Here is an 18,725-nt window from a genome sequence, read left to right on the forward strand (position 1 = left end):
AAATAATTTATCAGATTTTATTGCAAACAGGCCAAAGTGATGTGTCCCCATTCATGTTTGCTCAACTACACTTACAATTATAAGTAATAAAAATAAAAGAATATATTTTTTTCATTATTGTTGTATGATCTTATTTGTCAATTTTCTGAATAAATGTTATTTTTTTATATGAATTCATTTTTAATGCTTTAACATTTCAAAATGATTTATGTCCCGGTTTTGACGTCCCCCCCGTTACTCTGATGGATAACCCTTTAAATACACCCACTGACTATTCCTCAAGTCACATGATCCTCAGGAAGTAGCAGAGATATTTGGAGGGAACTTTTCAACAAGAAGCAGAGTAAGTATCATTCTTCAATCTACTGTTTTTTAGCCTTTTAGAATGGCTCACTGACTCGGCAAAGCTTAACACGTCCATTCTGTTACTCCATTTTATTGTTGTAATTTATATTGTTTTGCAAATATTAAACTATGGTTAATAAATATGTTATAAATCCTCCTCTGTGGACACCTCGTGCTAGCATGTTGTTCATCCCATTAGCAGCTATGGCTAACTTTAGCCAAAAATGTCCCCCCTGTTACTGTCCACCCTGTTACCATTTTGCACAGTAACAGGGTGGACTCATAATAACAGGGTGGACCTAAGAAGGCTAATGAATAATTATTTCCAGCATTTGTTTGTATTTTTTCTTTTTTATATCATTTTTTTATACATTTGTTGTTGTTGTTGTTTTTTACCTACTTTCAAAATGTCTGATTAAACAACATGCATCTTTTTGTCAGTGAATGGCACCGCTGTCTGCTGCAGAAAAGCAACGGCGCTACAGGGCACGGCGTGATGCAGACCCTGAAAAACAGGTTCAATACCTAAATAAAGAGAACGAGAGGTGGAGAAGTGACAGAGAGGAAGGAGGAAAAAGGAAAGTGTCAGACCTCAGTGAAAGAGAGAAGAGAGCACAGAGAAAGAAATCCACAACAACTTTGCAGCTAACGCCTCCTTCAACACCTGAAAGTCCCCCACATAACGAAAATACCCCCAAACCAGGGCCCTCAAGGTTAGACGAAAGTTGATAGTTTAATGATAAGAGAAGTAAAATCTAAAGTTGTCTTATCTGATGGTTTTGCCCTGACTATGTGTGTGGCCATACAATTTATTTTAATGTGACTATATGACCGTCTATCCTTGTATTGTTGTATACAGAACATGTATCCACTAGTCATTGTAAATTGTAACAACATTCTTGTGTTTTAGGCAATATGTTGTTTGGCAGAGGAATGCCAGACAGGGCAGAAGGAGGCTACAGAATGAAATCGAACAACTGAAGAGAGAAAAGAACAAGACAAGAGAAAAGTAATGTAATGTCCACCCTGTTACATGTTGTCCATCCTGTTACTGCTGTGTCCACCCTGTTACCCCTGTATTTTTATGATAATAAATTAAAATGGAATAATATTTGTGCTTGTTTTTGTGGTAACTAATGTGGTGAATGAATTGAAAAACTCAAATTGTCTAAAAATGGCGCACAATTCAATTCATTTCTTTTTTTATTGCAAAAGAAATATGTTGAAACCAAATTTTGCCTTAAATTAGAACATGTTTTTTTCAAGATAATGCTTATATATGGACATTTTTTTTAAATATTTTCACTGAGCAAATGAGGGACATTTTTGTTCTTAGAAAATGTAAATATCACAATGACTGTGCATTCAAGACACTTATTAATAAAGATGAGAATGTCCCATAACAGGGTGGACATTTGGCCCATGTTGTATGTCAAGAATTTGGTCAAAAGTATTATAATTCAATATCCTGAGCTGGACCAATAGCATTTTCTTGTAGTTTAATAATTCCTCGTTCAGATGAAATAATAAATTCTTGCATGGTTAAATTTTTTTTAAAGAAAGTCACAATGCTGAAATGGCACCGACTTCTTGTTCATGTGCAAGTGAGAGAGCGTTAATATCCACATGGTTGTTTTGTGTTTGTTTATTTTGCTACATTTGATTTGAGCACAAAATGACAGGAAACCAAGTGTCAGCTCTTATCTGCATCAACTAGAGTCAAACATTAACAGAACAGAAGTTAACACAGAACAACAATGCTGCCATCTTCAGTCAAATGAATGGATTTCTCACATGTGTCACGGGGTTCTGCTGCAACTCCTCAATAGACCCAAAGATAACGGCGTAGTCGACTGATGTTGTGTTTCCCTTTTTATTTGTCCAACCCAAGATCCATACTGTGAAAAATATTTACAGGTGAAAATCAAAAAAAATATGAAAATTGTCCCAAAATGATATTTCTAAGAAAAAACCTGTACAAGTCTCAATCAAAATAATTGAATTCAGTTGTGAGCAAAAATAGGTGTGTTACCTCCTCTGTAACCCAATATACACTGCTCGAGTGGGAGGTAGAGCGCTCTTTATATAGGTCCTCTGCCCCTCCCATCCAAACATCAATTATCCAAAAATCACAATAAATGAACACAAGCATGATTACTATAACAAACAACCCAGATGAAAACAAAGCCAAAATATGTCCCAAATTAATGGTGCCACAATAATTATTGTCCCCACCTTTAATAAACCAAATGAATAGATAATTAATGGAACTACAAACAAAAGTGACGCCACACTAAGCGTCCCGCCATCGTCGTCATTTAAGTGCGCCGCTGACGTAAACAATGTTTGGGGTGTGTAGATGGACTGGAGGCGGATACGGAAGCGGATGAGACGGACTCAGTTGGAGGAAAAAATTGAAGAAGCTACACGGTTTTGTTTTGTTTTTCTCTTATTTTGTTTATTTGATTGTTTGTTTCCGCGGTATCTGAGTGTTTTTTGGCGGTTGGCATAAACTGGTGTGTGACTGGATCGGAATGGCAAGCCAGGGGGATGACGATGACAGGGTCAAAACAAACGGGAGGAAATAAATCAAGGCAATAAAAGAGGGTGGAGAGAAGACAGTTCAGATGAGGAGCGAAGATTTAACCTTAAAAAAGTAGCAAGGGAAGAATTCAAACTGATTCTAAAATTTAAAAAAGGAAGATGAGCACATCAGTTTAAGCCCAATCTTGCTGTCACGGGAATTAAAAAAGAAGGTAGGGGAAGTGGAAATGGCTAAAATCCTGAGAGATGGAAACTTGTTAGTAATCTGTAAAACGGAAGAGCAAAAAAATAAAGTATTACATATCGAAAATATTTGCAAACAAAGGATATGTGAAAGAAGGGTACTCGGAGAGAACCGGGTGTTACGGGGAGTTATAACGGGCATTCCTGTTGACGAAGACTTTGGATTAACAGCATGTCTGTGCTATTAGAGTTTCAGGCGTCCACACTTCCTGCATGAGTTTTCCGGTCAGACTCTATATTCCTCCCCCACTTCGATGTTACAGATGTCAGAGATATGGTCACATTGCAGCGGTGTGTAAAGGAAAGCAGAGGTGTCCCAAATGTGGAGGTGAACATAGAATCGAAGAATGCGGAGAAAATACACAAGAGAAATGTTGTAACTGTGGTGGAAACCACAAGGTGAAATATGGGGGCTGTGGAATCAGGAAATGTAAAAGCAACAAACAACATAAGCTATGCAGAAGAAGCTAAAAGAGTACAGGGACATATGTGACGACCCCGAGTGGGCGGGGTTGTGTAGGTGTGCCTCTCTCCCTTTCTCTTTGTTTTACACAGGCAGGCAATCAAGCCTATGCTTCACAGGTGTGTGCAGTTACCAAGGAGGCGGGGCTGTGCCTTTAAAGCCCATCAGTCCAGCTGTGCTCTCTCTCTCTCTCACCATTTCCAGCCTGGCGTCCTGCAGCTCACATTGTTTTGTTCTTAGTTTCACATCCAACACTCACACACATCCATGCACCTGCATTTACAACTGATTCACCTGATTACAGATATAGGTTATGTTTGGTTTAGATTATTATTTTGATGATAAATAAATGTTAAATTGCCGGCTTCTCTCTTGTACCTGTTGTTTTTGTCAAGTCATCTGAGCCAGTCTTGACAAATGGGGGCTCGTCCATTGTAATGAATTTGTATGATTTGTTTGCAGGTCAGGGAGAGTTTTTCACCAGTCAGAGGTCGGTGAGTTACTGAGTCGATGCACATGTCCGGTGGTTCCCGTTAGGCTTAAGGACACTTTCTCCTTTGAGATTGTGTCAGTTTGTTTTTTTGTAGTGTTATGGGGAGCGGCTAGTGTTGGTTGCCTTGGCAACCTTCTCCAGGGCACTCCGTGGGGTCGCCTGTGTGTGATCCCACAGGTTTTGTACTTAATCAGCCCGCTGCAGAACTGCATGAAGACTAGGGTAAGTTTAGTAAGATCTGGGTTAGGCAGTTAGGATCTGACTCGTAGGTGGAATATGGACAGTTTATCAGCTTTTTATGAAGCGCCCAGTGCAGTGTTTTTGGACTCCTGTAAAAAGGATCAGTTGGTTGAAATTGTTGAGTATTATGATATAGTGTTACAAGAGGGATTGCTTAAAGATGAGCTAAAAATGTTTGTTCTGTTATCGTTATTTGAGAGAGGTGCGTTGCAGAAAGAACCTGTTGAGGCGGGGGCCGCGATGAAGCCTGTGTTGGTGAGGCAGACTGGTGTGCTCTCATTTGAGCAGCAAAAGGAGCTGTTGGGGTTGCAATTAGAAGTCGAGCGGACAAAACTGAGGGTTTCTGACCGCGATAGAACGTCTGTTGGTGCGTCAGGGTTTGCAGCCGAGCGTGAGGGCAGAGACCTGACGGCGAGTCTGCGCCTTGTGCCAAAACTTAATGAGTGGGATCCGGACACTTTTTTCATTTTGTTTGAGCGCGTAGCCGAGGCAAAACAGTGGGCAGATGCAGATAAAGTTCTCCTGTTGCAGTGTGTCCTCACGGGCAAAGCACAGGAGGCGTATTCGGCTGTGTGCGCACAGGACAGTTTAACATGTGCATCTGTAAAATCCGCTGTCCTTAAGGCATATGAATTGGTTTAGATACTGGGTTAAAGGGGACAAAGCAGACAAATGTTGAGTTTGTGCGTGACTTATCGACTCACTATCACCGCTGGTGTGCCGCACAGAAAGTTACCACATTTGAGCTTCTGTCTGAACTGATTATAATGGAACAGTTTAAAAATGTTGCTCCATTTGAATGAGAGGGATCCAGCTACAGCACTTGGAGCGGCCGAGTTAGCAGATGATTTTGTTTTGACACACAGGAGTAGTTTTCCTGAGATGCGCGTGTTACCGGCGCCAGAGCTAGGGGTCTCTGGTCCGGCAGCATGAGCCCCTCAGGCAGCGAGTGGCTGAGCTACGGTATAAATACCTGTGGATCTAAACACACAACACGAGGGCTGTTAGCTTCTGCTACTGCTGCTCGGTATGTTTATTCTCTGAACATGCGCCGAGCAAAGCAGAGCGGAGGCCGTTTGCTTGGACCCACTGATGTTATAGCACCCTCTACTGGTGCAAAGTAGTAGTGCTTTCTGCAAAACTGTTTTTATAAAGGTTCAAATATTACAATGAAAAGGAGGGGGGTGTCTGTTAACATAATAAACTATATGTGGCTATTTCAGACCCACTACACTCTCCCCTGCTTCAAGAGATGTCTCCGACATCTAGAACCAAACTAACACAAATCTTAAAAGAAAATGTCTCAAAACAGTCCAATTGTCAACATAAGTGTGTGTCAATGTAGGTGTGTGTGTGTGCAAGTGTGTGCAGGTGTAGGTGTGTGTGTGTACAGTAAAGTCTGGTCTCGTCTGTTCTTCAAGTCTTTGTGTGTCTCTAGCATGTCCACACTGCTTGTGCAGGGTAGAAACAATGTTCGGGGACAGCTGGGTAAAAGGAGGGTATGGGACATGGATTGAGGGGTAATGGAAGATGAGACGTGGGGTAAGGGGCATAGGCGAACATCAGGCTTGCACCTGGTCCCCAAGACTGGTATGATGGTTGTCCAAGATGGTCATATGTGAGCCTTTCTCGAGGTCTCGGTGCTCGAGCTGACCTCTTCACAGGTTGCACTTCCTCCTCGGGCAGTTCCATTGCAGGCTCATCATTTTCCTCCTGCTCTCTTGAATCAGCCTCCTCCACAGTGTCATCAGTTCTGAGTTCTCCTTGCACTTCCTGATCCGGTGGTGGGACAGCTGCCAGCTGGTCTGGTATCTGCACTGGATCTGGGACGGTGACAGTATCATGTTGTTGTTGTTGTTGTTTTTGAGACATATCTGTTACCTGTCTCCGTGGTTGAAACTCTGGGGCTATCGGTCGGAGCTCATCTGGTGGGTTAGACTGAGGACTTGCGGGTCTGACTCTCCTCCTGCTATATACAGGAATTGTTCGAAGGCAATAGGTGTATTCCTCCTCTTCCTCCGAGTGTTCAGGCTCCTGCTCCACCGTCTCTCTGTTGCTTCTGTGATAGTCTGTCTGTCTTTGTCTCTTTCTCGGTGCGGACTGACTCGGTGGGACTTCTAAAGGCAAATCATTAACAGGTAGCAGAAGGTTGCGATGCAGCACACGGAAAGTGCGTTCTCCTGTTTCTGGTTGAACTCTGTAAACAGGTCCGTCTCCCATCTTTTCAACCACTCGATGAACCTTTTTTTCCCAATAAGCTCTAAGTTTCCCCGGACCACCCCTCTCTGACAGATTCCTGACCAGCACACGGTCCCCAGGCTGCAGTGTAATACCTTTAACATGCTGATCGTAATACTTCTTTCCCTTAGCTGAACGCTTCCCACTGTTTTCTGAAGCAATCTTGTACGCTTCCTGCATGCGTGAAGCCCATTGCTGAGCATATTCTTGTCTGGACCGTGGCTCCTCTTCAGGTTTCAAGTCAAAGAGAAGGTCTACAGGCAAACGTGGAGCTCTACCATAAAGAAGAAAAAAAGGTGAATTACCTGTTCCCTCGTGTCTCGTACAGTTGTGTGCGTGGACAACGTGAGGAAGATGGTCCTTCCACTCTGTTTTTTTCTCCTCCTGCAGAGTGCGGAGCATTTGTAGGAGTGTCCTGTTCAGGCGCTCGACAGGATTCCCCTGTGGATGGTAGGGAGTGGTTCTGGAGTGGGAAATTCCTGCGAGCTGCTGGAGTCTCTGAAAGAGACTGTTTTCGAACTCCCGGCCCTGGTCATGATGCAGCTTTTCAGGGTACCCAAAGCGAGGCATAAAGGCATAAAAGATTTTCTCAGCCGCTGTTCTGCCAGCAGTTTTTTTTTTTTTGTGGCATAAGCTTGACCAAACCGAGTAAAGTGGTCTACCAGGACCAAAATGTACTCATAACCGCCTTTACTCTGTTCAAGATGTAAATAATCAATTGAGATGAGTTCAAATGGGGCACTGGTTGTTATAGAACCCATAGGTGCTCTCTCTGGTCGGGTAGGATGTTTTTGTTTAACACACTGACACTGGCGAATGACATAATCTTCTATGTCCTGTTGCATATAAGGCCAATAAAACCTTTCTCGTGCTAAATGTATGACTTTGTCGGCGCCCACATGCCCCATGTCATCATGTAAATGTTTTAACACGGTGGCCTTCAGTTTACTGGGGAGAACCAACTGCTTCCTCTGTCCTGTCTGTCTGTACAAAATCCCATTGTCCAGTCTGAGTCTGTTCCATTCGTGTACCAGTCTGCGTGTTTCTCGTCCCATTTGTCTCTTGTCTTTATCCTGAGGACTCCATCCACTTTTCTTTAGGTTTATCACCTCACAGATAGGGGCATCTTCTTTCTGTGCAGCTCTGACACTCTGGGGTGATAACTGGGGTGCCTCCAAAGTGTGCGTCACCAACATCTGACTGCAGCTGTAATGCAGCGACCCATGGCACATCACTGTCTTTTACAGCTTTGTCTCCCTGCCAGATAGCGGAGACTACATCAGGGGACACTGTCTCTGTGAACTCTGTCAGGTGACCATCAAGATGCACTGGGTGTCTTGACAGGGTGTCAGCATCGGTGTTCGACTTGCCTGGCCGATATTTGATGGTGAAATGAAAGTCTGCTAATTCACCCACCCAACGATGCCCGACTGCGTTTAACCTGGCTGAGCTCAAAACATATGTAAGGGGGTTATTGTCGGTGTATACTGTGAAAGTGGGGGCATAATAGAGGTAATCTCTAAATTTATCACAGATTGCCCACTTTAACGCCAGGAACTCAAGCTTGCTAGAATGGAGATGGTAGTTTTTCTCAGCAGGCGTGAGTGTCCTGGAGCCATAAGCAATAACCCGGAGCTTGCTTCCCTGCTGTTGATAGAGTACAGCACCCAGACCTTCGTTCGAGGCATCTGTGTGGAGTACAAAAGGTAAGTCATACTCTGGATAAGCCAAAATGGGTGGACTGGTTAACATATCCACCAGGCATGATACTACAGCACTGTGATCTGGTGTCCAATAAACAGGTGTTTTGGATAAAAGCTGACCACTTTTAGTATTTTTTGACTTGACCTTGGTAGCTCTCTGGCTAGGCTCACTAAGACTCTCTATTAGCTGAAAGAGGGGTCTTGCTATCCTAGAAAAGTCCTGTATGAATGTTCTGTAATAGCCTAAAAAACCTAAGAGGGCTCTGACCGCTCCCACATTCTTTGGCTCTTTCTCTTTCAAATGCTGAACTGCCTCAATATCTTTAGGGTCTATCTGAACACCTTCATGTGTCACTAAACGTCCTAAATACCTGACCTGGCTTTTAAACAGTTCACATTTGTTTGGACGCAGTTTGATACCATGCTCTCGCAGGTGACAGAGCACCCGTCTCAGATCTTCATCATGGTCATGAAAAGTCTTAGAAAAACAGAGAACGTCATCCAAATATGGAGAACAACACTCGTCCCTTAACCCGTCAAGAACTCCCTCCATACATCTTTGAAAAACTGCTGGGGCGTTTGTTAGACCAAATGGGAGGCGGGTCCACTCATAAAGGCCCCAGGGTGTGCTGAAGGCAGTCAGATGTCTGGAGCTCTCATCGACAAAGCTTTGATGGTATGCACTGCCCTGGTCGAGTATGGAAAACCATGAGTACCCCCCCCCCCCCCAGACTGTCTAACAAATCTTGGATGCGTGGAAGAGGGTGGCGGTCGGGGATGGTTTTCCGATTCAAGCCTCTGAAATCAATACACAGACGCAACCTCTTGTCCTTCTTCCTGACACAGACCACTGGAGATGAGTAGGAAGAAGTGGACTTTCTGATCCGGCCCTGGTCAAGCAGATTTTGGACATAGTCTTTCACCTCTTTGTACAAGGGCTTAGGGACAGAGTTGTAGGACGTCTGTACTGGCGTGTCATCCTTCAGATGGATCTTCAGTCGCAGGTTTGGGATGCACCCAATGTCACAATCATCTTTGGCGAAGACATCCGACTCCTCGTACAACATGTCTCTGACTATGTTTTGTTCGTGTCTCTCCAGATGTGACACATCAACAGGGGGGCGCCATCTCTGGCCTGTTGTGTCCTCTGTCTTGTTTTTCTCACTTATTTCTCTTTGTCTGTCTGTGCTAACCTGAGCTGAGGATGTATTAACAGTGTTAGGGGACATGGGTTCTAACCCACCTGGAAAACAGTTTACTGGTTTAATTTCAGTAACTTCTTCTAATGTTCCTAAAACTGTTCTCTTAGGGATATAGATGACATGTTTAGTGGGGTTTTGAACCGGTATCTTCACAATTTTTGTGGACCCACTTGGAACATCAACTAAGGCCTGAAACAAATCCAACCCCTCAGGACAGTTACCCACTACATCAGGTTGGAAGAGCATAACCCCACCTCTCGGCCATTCCCTGACTCTGCACCTCACCTCACAAATCTGCCCTGCAGGAATGGTGGAACCCATCTTCCCTGTTCTCACACTGCACTCTACAGCTGTCTCACCTGGGGTCAGTGTCTGGCAAGCAGAAACTAGGGCTTCGACAGCACTGTCATTTATACTTAAGGTTTCTTTTAATAAAGCAGAAATATCAACATCACTTCTCTGTTCTTTGATTATCTCAACGAACACATTGCTGCCTAAGAGAGGACAGTGGAGACAGTTCTGGCTGATTAGCATTGGCACTTGAATGGTGGCATATCCACAGTGTTTGTTACCGATTTGGAGTTGAACGTCTGCCCATCCATCAAAGGGGACATCTGTGCCATTTGCTGCAGAAATCACCAGCGGCTCATCGAGAGGGAGGGATTCAAGTGGCTGGATTTTGACACCAGGGAGTGCTTCTTCCATCCAGTCTCTCCCCACCATCGTCAATTGAGCCCCTGAGTCAAGCAACATCTGGAGAGGAGCACCATTGAGAGTACATGATACCATACATCGCTTTCCTATGAGCTGTGCTAAGCGTTTCTTTGTTGGTGGTTGACACTGTGCTTTTGTTTTTACAGGACTTGCTGCCTTAGACATGCTGGGTTGGGCTGGGGGTTCCTTATCTGTCACGGTCACTGGCTGCCCTTCTCCAGTGACCTCATCCCGTTTCCCGACGTCCTCCTTTGAAGACAGCCGACCGCCCGATGTCCAGCTTGGCCACATACGAAGCAGTGAGGGCAACTCATCTTGCCCTGCTGAACACAGTTGCGGCATCTGCCACGGGCTTCAGGTGTTGGTGGCATTGGCTGGGCTGAGTGTGTGGTCACAGGGATGGCAGTGTCAGCAGGCCACTTGGGCCAGCTGTTTGGTCAGGGAGGACACCTGGGCAGTCAGTTCTTTAATAGCAGTACGGTTAGCCTGTAACTCAGTGTCAACTCTAGTCTGCTTAGTTGAGTCACTACAGTCAAGCTGAGCGGGGCTCACAGTCACTGGTTGGTTTTTAGCTACTGTGCCAAGGCGTCTGAGTCTCTCTGTCTCCTCACTGGTAGACTTAGTGATTTGGTCCAAAAGAAAGTCATCACTAACCTGTAAGTCTGTGAGAAGAGGTTTTAGATCATAACGATCATGGCTATTTTTCTCATTCAGACCTTGATACAGAGTGTGGAGAAAGGTGCCCTGAACCAGCTTTTTGTCATAGCCAACCTCAGCACCAGGTTGTTGTGACTCAAACAAAATGCGCTGCTTCAAACCCATTAGCCTGTACAGAAATTGCTGAGGACTCTCTTTGTCCTGTTGTTTAGCATTACTTAACTCTTGAAAAAGTTCAGTGCTGCTTTTGTCCCTGATATGTGCGCGGAGAAAACGCTTGAGCTCATCAACAGTTAAATAATTTTTGTTTGTCAACATATCTCTGAATGTAGCTGGTTTGATTATTTTCATCACAGTACGCATCACTTCTGACTCAGTAAAACCTTCCTGTATACCTTCTTCAATTTGTTTACAAAGGTTACTGTATGACATATCAGACCCAACATCAGAGATTTGTCCACCATGTAGCTTAAATTCTCTGCGTGGGAGCAGAGCTGCAAAATCATTCACCCTCAATACCTGATCTCCCATGCTGGACGCCAGACTCACTCTACCATGGGGAGATCCATCAACGCCTGCGGTGAAAGCCCTGGTGACTGTGGCAGTGTCAAAGTTCCTCGCTGGCCGTCCACCGTCTCTTCGTGAAGGTGCTGGATAAGTATGAATGTCTCTGTCCTGTGATGAGCTGTTAGTGTGTGCATCTTTGTCCAATGATGGAGGTGAAAGGGAATGAATGTCTTTGTCCACCTGCAATGGCTGTGTGGAAATGTTGTGGTTGTGTGTGGATGTTGTTGATTGTGTGACTGTGTCGTGATGGTCAGAACGAGATGAAGTGGATAGCTGCTCCTGGTGGGGTGATGAATCCTCCACTGGCTGTCCTGTCTCTGGCGCAGTCTGGCAAGCTTCACTTCCACCGGGGTCTGTGGCCAGCAGGTCATTAAGCATGTCAGTCAGGACAAGGAGTTGAGACATACCTTCATCTTCCATAGCACTTTCCACCATCAGGTCATACAGTTCTGGTTCACTCAAATCTGGAATATCGTGAGTTTTGCTGCCATCATCTATTGAACTCACGACTGCCAATAGCTGGTCTGGACTCAAATACGACAGATTCTTCTGGATCTTGAAGATCAGCATTCGCCGTGGGGTGACAGTGGCCATTTTTTTTTCGTTACTCTGGTGACTCCCGCTCTCTGGATGACGCTCTGGACTGCAGCAGCCTTCCCTGAAACTTTGGGCACCGTTTCTCGTCGTCAGGACACTCACTTCACTAGGCAGAAATGCTAATCATCCCGGACGAGCCCCCAAATGTTACCGGCGCCAGAGCTAGGGGTCTCTGGTCCGGCAGCATGAGCCCCTCAGGCAGCGTGCACTGAGTGGCTGAGCTACGGTATAAATACCTGTGAATCCAAACACACAACACGAGGGCTGTTAGCTTCTGCTACTGCTGCTCGGTATGTTTATTCTCTGAACATGCGCCGAGCAAAGCAGAGCGGAGGCCGTTTGCTTGGACCCACTGGTGTTATAGCACCCTCTACTGGTGCAAAGTAGTAGTGCTTTCTGCAAAACTGTTTTTATAACGGTTCAAATATTACAATGAAAAAGAGGGGGGTGTCTGTTAACATAATAAACTATATGTGGCTATTTCAGACCCACTACACGCGCAGGAGTGGGGTTTCAAGGCAGTGATGGTGGCGTTACACGCGGCAGATTTTCTAAACTTACGCCGGCTGGGAGAACGCCAGCTTTGAGCGCCCTGAACATTCCAACGTGTGCATTTTTTGCCATGGAGAGGGTCATTGGAAAGATCGATGCCCTTTGTTAAAAAATAAAAATGTGTTTACCTCAGGTCCGGCCATGTTGTGCACAAGCGGACGAAACAAGGCCGTGATTGTGGATGACAGTGACAGGTCTGGGTTTGAACCTTTTATTATTGACGCATGAGTGTCCTTGGTGGGCAGTGACAAGAGCGTTAATATTAAAGTGTTGCGTGACACAGGAGACACTCATTCATTGTGCAGTCGGTGCTTCCATTTTCCAATGATACATAATTGGGTGATTTCATTGTGATGCGTGGTATGGAGCTAGGCTTTGTACCAGTGCCGCGACATGATGTGGAGTTGGACTGTGACCTTGTTAAAGGTGTGTTTTCTCCTAAGTCAGGTTGCAAGTATTTGTTAACTGTAATGTGTCAAAGCACTTGTTACCCTGCTGCTTATCCACTTAGATCCATCACCACTAAATCTGTTGTTAAAGCACTTTCTCAGTTCATCTCAGTGTTTGGGATACCAAAAGTCATACAAAGTGACCGGGGGTCTAATTTTTGCTCACATCTTTGCTCAGGTTTTGAAAGCACTGGGGGTTCGCCATAATCGGTCCACTGCATATCATGCACAGAGCCAAGGCGCGTTAGAGAGGTTCCATCAGACGCTTAAATCATTGCTGCGTGCATTTTGCACAGAGTTAGATCGGGACTGGGAGGAAGGTCTCCCATGGTTAATGTTAGCAGCAAGAGAATAGAATAGAATAGAATAGAATAGAAATACTTTATTCATCCCCAAGGGGAAATTGTTTTAACAAAGCAGCAATACAAACAATATTATAAACATAAGATGTAAAATGTGCAACAGTAAGAAAAGAAAAAAGTGCAATAATAAAGGAGTGGCATAATGGAGTGCAATGTCATACTGTATGACAGTAGTGCATGAGAGTACGGGCTTTAGCCCGAATGACTTGGTATTTGGGCACTCTGTGCGCGGACCGCTGACAGCGCTGAAAATTGGGTTGGTTCCCACTGAAGCTCCACAAAATTTGATTGACTTTGTAAATGGGTTTCGACACAAGTTATTTGTGGCAGGGATGTTGGCTAAAGAGAAACTGGGGCAGTCTCAGACCAAAATGAAAGTTCATTATGACCGGGGTACAGAGCACCATGAGTTTAGTCCTGGGGATCAGGTCCTGGCTTTGACGCCGGTGGTTATTTCACCTTTCCAGGCAAAATTTTCTGGCCCTTATACTGTAATAGAAAAAGTCTCTGATTTGAACTATCTTATAGCTACACCAGGTCGAAGAAAGTCTTCTCATCTGTACCATGTTAACCTGCTAAAGCCGTATTATCAGCATTTGAAAGGTGACAGTGCCATAAAGGGTTCTGTGGGTCCAGTGCTCGCTGTGGACACTTGGAGCGTAACCGAACCACTAGACCGTGTCCCTGAGCCTGATGACAGTTTGGTGAGTGGCAGATTAAAAAACTCTGATTCTTTGTGCAACCTGGACTCTTCATTAGCTCATCTGCCTGAGTCACAGCGTGTCCAATTGTTGGGACTGATTGGAAAATTTCATAGCTTTTTAGTGACGTGACCCTTAACTTTCCCTGCATTTTCTCTCCTGCTCAGCCAATGTTTCAGCAAGTGGGTGAGTTTGGGTTTGGATCTGCAGAGAAAGAGGGGGTAATTATTTTTCATTATTTGTGTTTTATTATTGAAAATATTTGGTGGTGGTTTATGTTGGGACGGTCTGAAGGGGGGGGGGGGGGGTGACGACCCCGAGTGGGCGGAGTTGTGTAGGTGTGCCTCTACCCTTCTCTTTGTTTTACACAGGCAATCAAGCCTATGCATCGCAGGTGTGTGCAGTTACCAAGGAGGTGGGGCTGTGCCTTTAAAGCCCAACAGTCCAGCCGTGCTCTCGCTCTCTCTCACCATTTCCAGCCTGGCGTCCTGCAGCTCACATTGTTTTGTTCTTAGTTTCACATACAACACTCACACACATCCATGCACCTGCATTTACAACTGATTCACCTGATTACAGATATAGGTTATGTTTCGTTTAGATTATCATTTTGATTATAAATAAATGTTAAATTGCCGGCATCTCTCTTGTACCTGTTGTTTTTGTCAAGTCATCTGAGCCAGTCTTGACACATAAAATAAGGAATGTAAACGACAGAATTAATCAATCCCAAGCATCAGGGATGGGCCACGCTGAGAAGAAAGACAAAGAATTAGCTGTTAATATAGATACATTGATCTTATTTATTGCCTAGTTCATTAATTGCACTGATCAAGCCAAACACAAAACAGAGAAAATAAAAATAATCGTGAAGGGAGCAGATACGTTTTTGGGGATAAAAAACATGTGCTGGGAAGACATCAATAAAAAACTGGAAATGGAAGGGAAACTTGGAAACTTAGGGGACAGAACAACAAACTGATTGTCATACAATGGAATGCCAGGAGTTTAATTGCTAATGGACAGGAATTTAAACGATTCATTGACAAGTATTCAGATAAGCTAGATATTATATGCATACAAGAGACATGGTTAAAACCTCCATTAGAATTTGTAATCAGAGGTTAGGAGGGTATCTGTAGAGACAGAGGCGGAGGCAGTGGAGGGGGATGCACAATACTTGCATATTAGGTAAAGGAAGGGAGTATATACATATATATATATATATATATATATGTTTATGTATATGTATATATATATATATATACACACACACAATCAATGTAAGAAACTTTCAGTAGAAGCAATGGACGAATTTAATGTGTACATTGAGGGGAACATTATATGTTGTGGAGATTTTAATGTGCATAGTACACTGAGGGGTAGTAAAAATGATGATAATGGGATAGTGATTGAAGAGATAATGGATGGGAAAAACCTGGTATATGTAAATGATGGAAGAAGCACAAGAATGAATATCAGATCAGGCACAGAGTCAGCGTTAGATATTACACTGGTGTCAGACTCTCTAGCAGCTGTGTGTTCATGGGAAGTGATCAGAGAAACAACTACAGGAAGTGATCAGAGAAACAACTACAGGAAGTGATCAGAGAAACAACTACAGGAAGTGATCAGAGAAACAACTACAGGAAGTGATCAGAGAATCAACTACAGGAAGTGATCAGAGAAACAACTACAGGAAGTGATCAGAGAAATTACTACAGGAAGTGATCAGAGAAACAACTACAGGAAGTGATCAGAGAATCAACTACAGGAAGTGATCAGAGAAACAACTACAGGAAGTGATCAGAGAAACAACAATAGGAAGCGATCATTACCCCATAGAGAGGAAAATAGGGATTGACTTTGAGAAAGGAGATATGGACAGGAGTCAGAGATGGTCTTTTAAAAAAGCAGACTGGCAAAAATGTAAATATATTACTAATAAAGAAATGCAAGCAATACATGTTAGCAGAAGTGTGGATGAGTTAAATGAGTCTGTGTGTAAAACTATTGTAGAGGCAGCAAATCATACAATTACAAAGAAGGAAGGAAAGAATAAAATGAGAATTGTACCTTGGTGGTCAGAGGAATGTGATAAAGTTATTAAAGACAGAAATAAGACTTTTAAAAAGTTGGAAAAAAAAACATAACTTTTAAAATCTTATTGATTATAAAAGGATACAAGCAACTGTGAGAAGAACCATAAAACATGCAAAGAAAGAACATTGGAGATTATTTTGTAACTCAATTGGAAACAAGAATCGATCAAATGTGGAAAATTATAAAAAGAATGAATGGGATTAAAGCAGTATATGGATATCCAGTTTTAACTGAAGGGGAAATAACAGCAACTATGAATGAAGAGAAAGCAGAAATGCGAGCAAAGACCTTTGTTAAAGTACACAGCTCAGACAATATTTGTGAAGAAGGGAAAAGAGGGAGACAAGATACAACAGCAGAAAATAAAGATTAAAGATTATAAATGATTTATTAAACAAGGCTTTTACAATGACAAAATTAAACACATCTCCAGTCAGCACCAGGTAAAGATCAAATGTGTTATATCATGATTAATAATCTTAGTTAGGCCATCAAAAAGGAAATGATTAGAACTATATAATAAAGTCTGGGAGAGTGGGAAATGTCCACATAGCTGGAAGGAAGCTCTTATAATACAGACACCTAAACCAGGAAAGAATAAAACTAACCCTTTCCTGAGCCATTCCTGTTCATGTCTCTTCTCATAGATACTACAAACCTCACAATCACTCACAGCATCACCGTAACCTCTCCTCACTTATCTATCCCACCCGCTCCACACACATCCAACACCTTGTCGCAGGGGGCCTGTGGAACTGCCAGTCAGCTACCCACAAGACTGAGTTCATCTCCTGCTTTGCTACTGAGCAATGCCTGGACTTCCTTGCTCTCACTGAGACTTGGATAACACCCTCCAACACAGCCACCCCTGCGGCTCTCTCCTCCGCCCACTCCTTCTCCCACACACCCAGATTCACTGGAAGAGGTGGCGGGACAGGTCTGCTCATCAACCCCAACTGGACTTTCACTCTTTACCCACTGCCACACTTCTCTTCACAGTTGTTTGAATTTCATGCTGTAACTGTAACTCACCCAGTCAAACTAATCATTGTTGTCATCTTCTGTCCACCAGGCCCATTGGGACACTTCTTGGAGGAACTAGATGTCCTCCTCTCAAACATCCCAGAAAATGGCCCACCACTTGTTCTTCGTGGTGACTTCAACATCCAGTCAGAGAAGTCATCCGATCTACTTTTTTCTACTTTCGTCTCTTTCTCTCTCACTTGCTCCTTCTCCACCAACTCACAAAGCTGGCAACCACCTTGACCTCATCTTCACCAGAAACTACTCCACCTCCGACCTCACGCTCTGACACACATGTAGCAGAACGGATCTCCGCTTGTCTGACCGACATCTCTCAGTGGATGTCTGACCATCACCTGAAACTCAATCTCGACAAGACTGAGTTTCTTTTTCTCCCAGGAAAGAGCTCTCCCACCACAGACCTAACCATCACCCTTGACAACTCTGTGGTAATTCCTTCTCATACCGCAAGGAACCTGGGTGTGACACTTGATGACCCTCTCTCCCTCACTGCCAACATTGCTGCAACAGCTGATCTTGCAGATACATGTTGCACAACATCAGAAGGATACGGCCTCTTCTAACCCAGAAGGCGGCACAGGTTCTGGTCCAGGCTCTTGTCATCTCTCGCATGGATTACTGCAACTCCCTCCTGGCTGGTCTCCCTGCATGTGCCATACGACCTCTGCAACTCATCCAGAATGCAGCAGCTCGACTGGTCTTCAACTTACCAAAATTCTCCCACACTACACCTCTCCTCCGCTCCCTTCACTGGCTTCCTGTAGCTGCTCGCATCCGCTTCAAGACTCTAGTGCTTGTGTTCCATGCTACAAACGGATCCGGTCCAGCCTACATCCAGGACATGATCAAAACCTACACCCCAGCCCGCCCACTTCGCTCTGCATCGGCAAACCGACTCGCTGCCCCCTCACTGAGAGGATCGCAGAGGCATTCGCAGAACTCGAGACTATTCACTGTCCTCGCTCCCAAATGGTGGAACAAGCTCCCCATCGACATCCGGACAGCGGAAAGCCTCCACATCTTCCGCCGCCGACTAAAAACACATTTCTTCCGACTCTACCTCGACTAAGACAATGACGACGACCAAAAAAAAAAAAAAGTATAAATCGCACTTATGACTAGCACTTCATAGTATGGTTTACTTGAAGCTCTTACTTACTTCTAGCTCTTATTTGTACCCAAATGTTTAAATGCACTTATTGTAAGTCGCTTTGGATAAAAGCGTCTGCTAAATGACATGTAACATGTAACATAACTAAATACCAGAGCGGCTTTAGGAAAGGAAGATCTACTATGGACCCAGTCATCTGCTTAGAACATGACATTAGAAAAGCACACATAAACAAAGAGAGTGTAGTGGCTGTTTTTATGATATTGTAGCAGTATGAGCGTTGTGTTACTTTCCCCCTCGCTCATTGTTTATTGGTTGCTATGGTAACACTTCCGGTAATCATTGAGGCAGCCGGTACAAAAGCGTAGTCCGCTCGCCGGCTCTTGCTCTGCTCCGA

The sequence above is a fragment of the Solea solea genome, chromosome 17, assembly GCF_958295425.1.
Source record: "Solea solea chromosome 17, fSolSol10.1, whole genome shotgun sequence".
Classification (NCBI taxonomy): Eukaryota; Metazoa; Chordata; class Actinopteri; order Pleuronectiformes; family Soleidae; genus Solea; species Solea solea.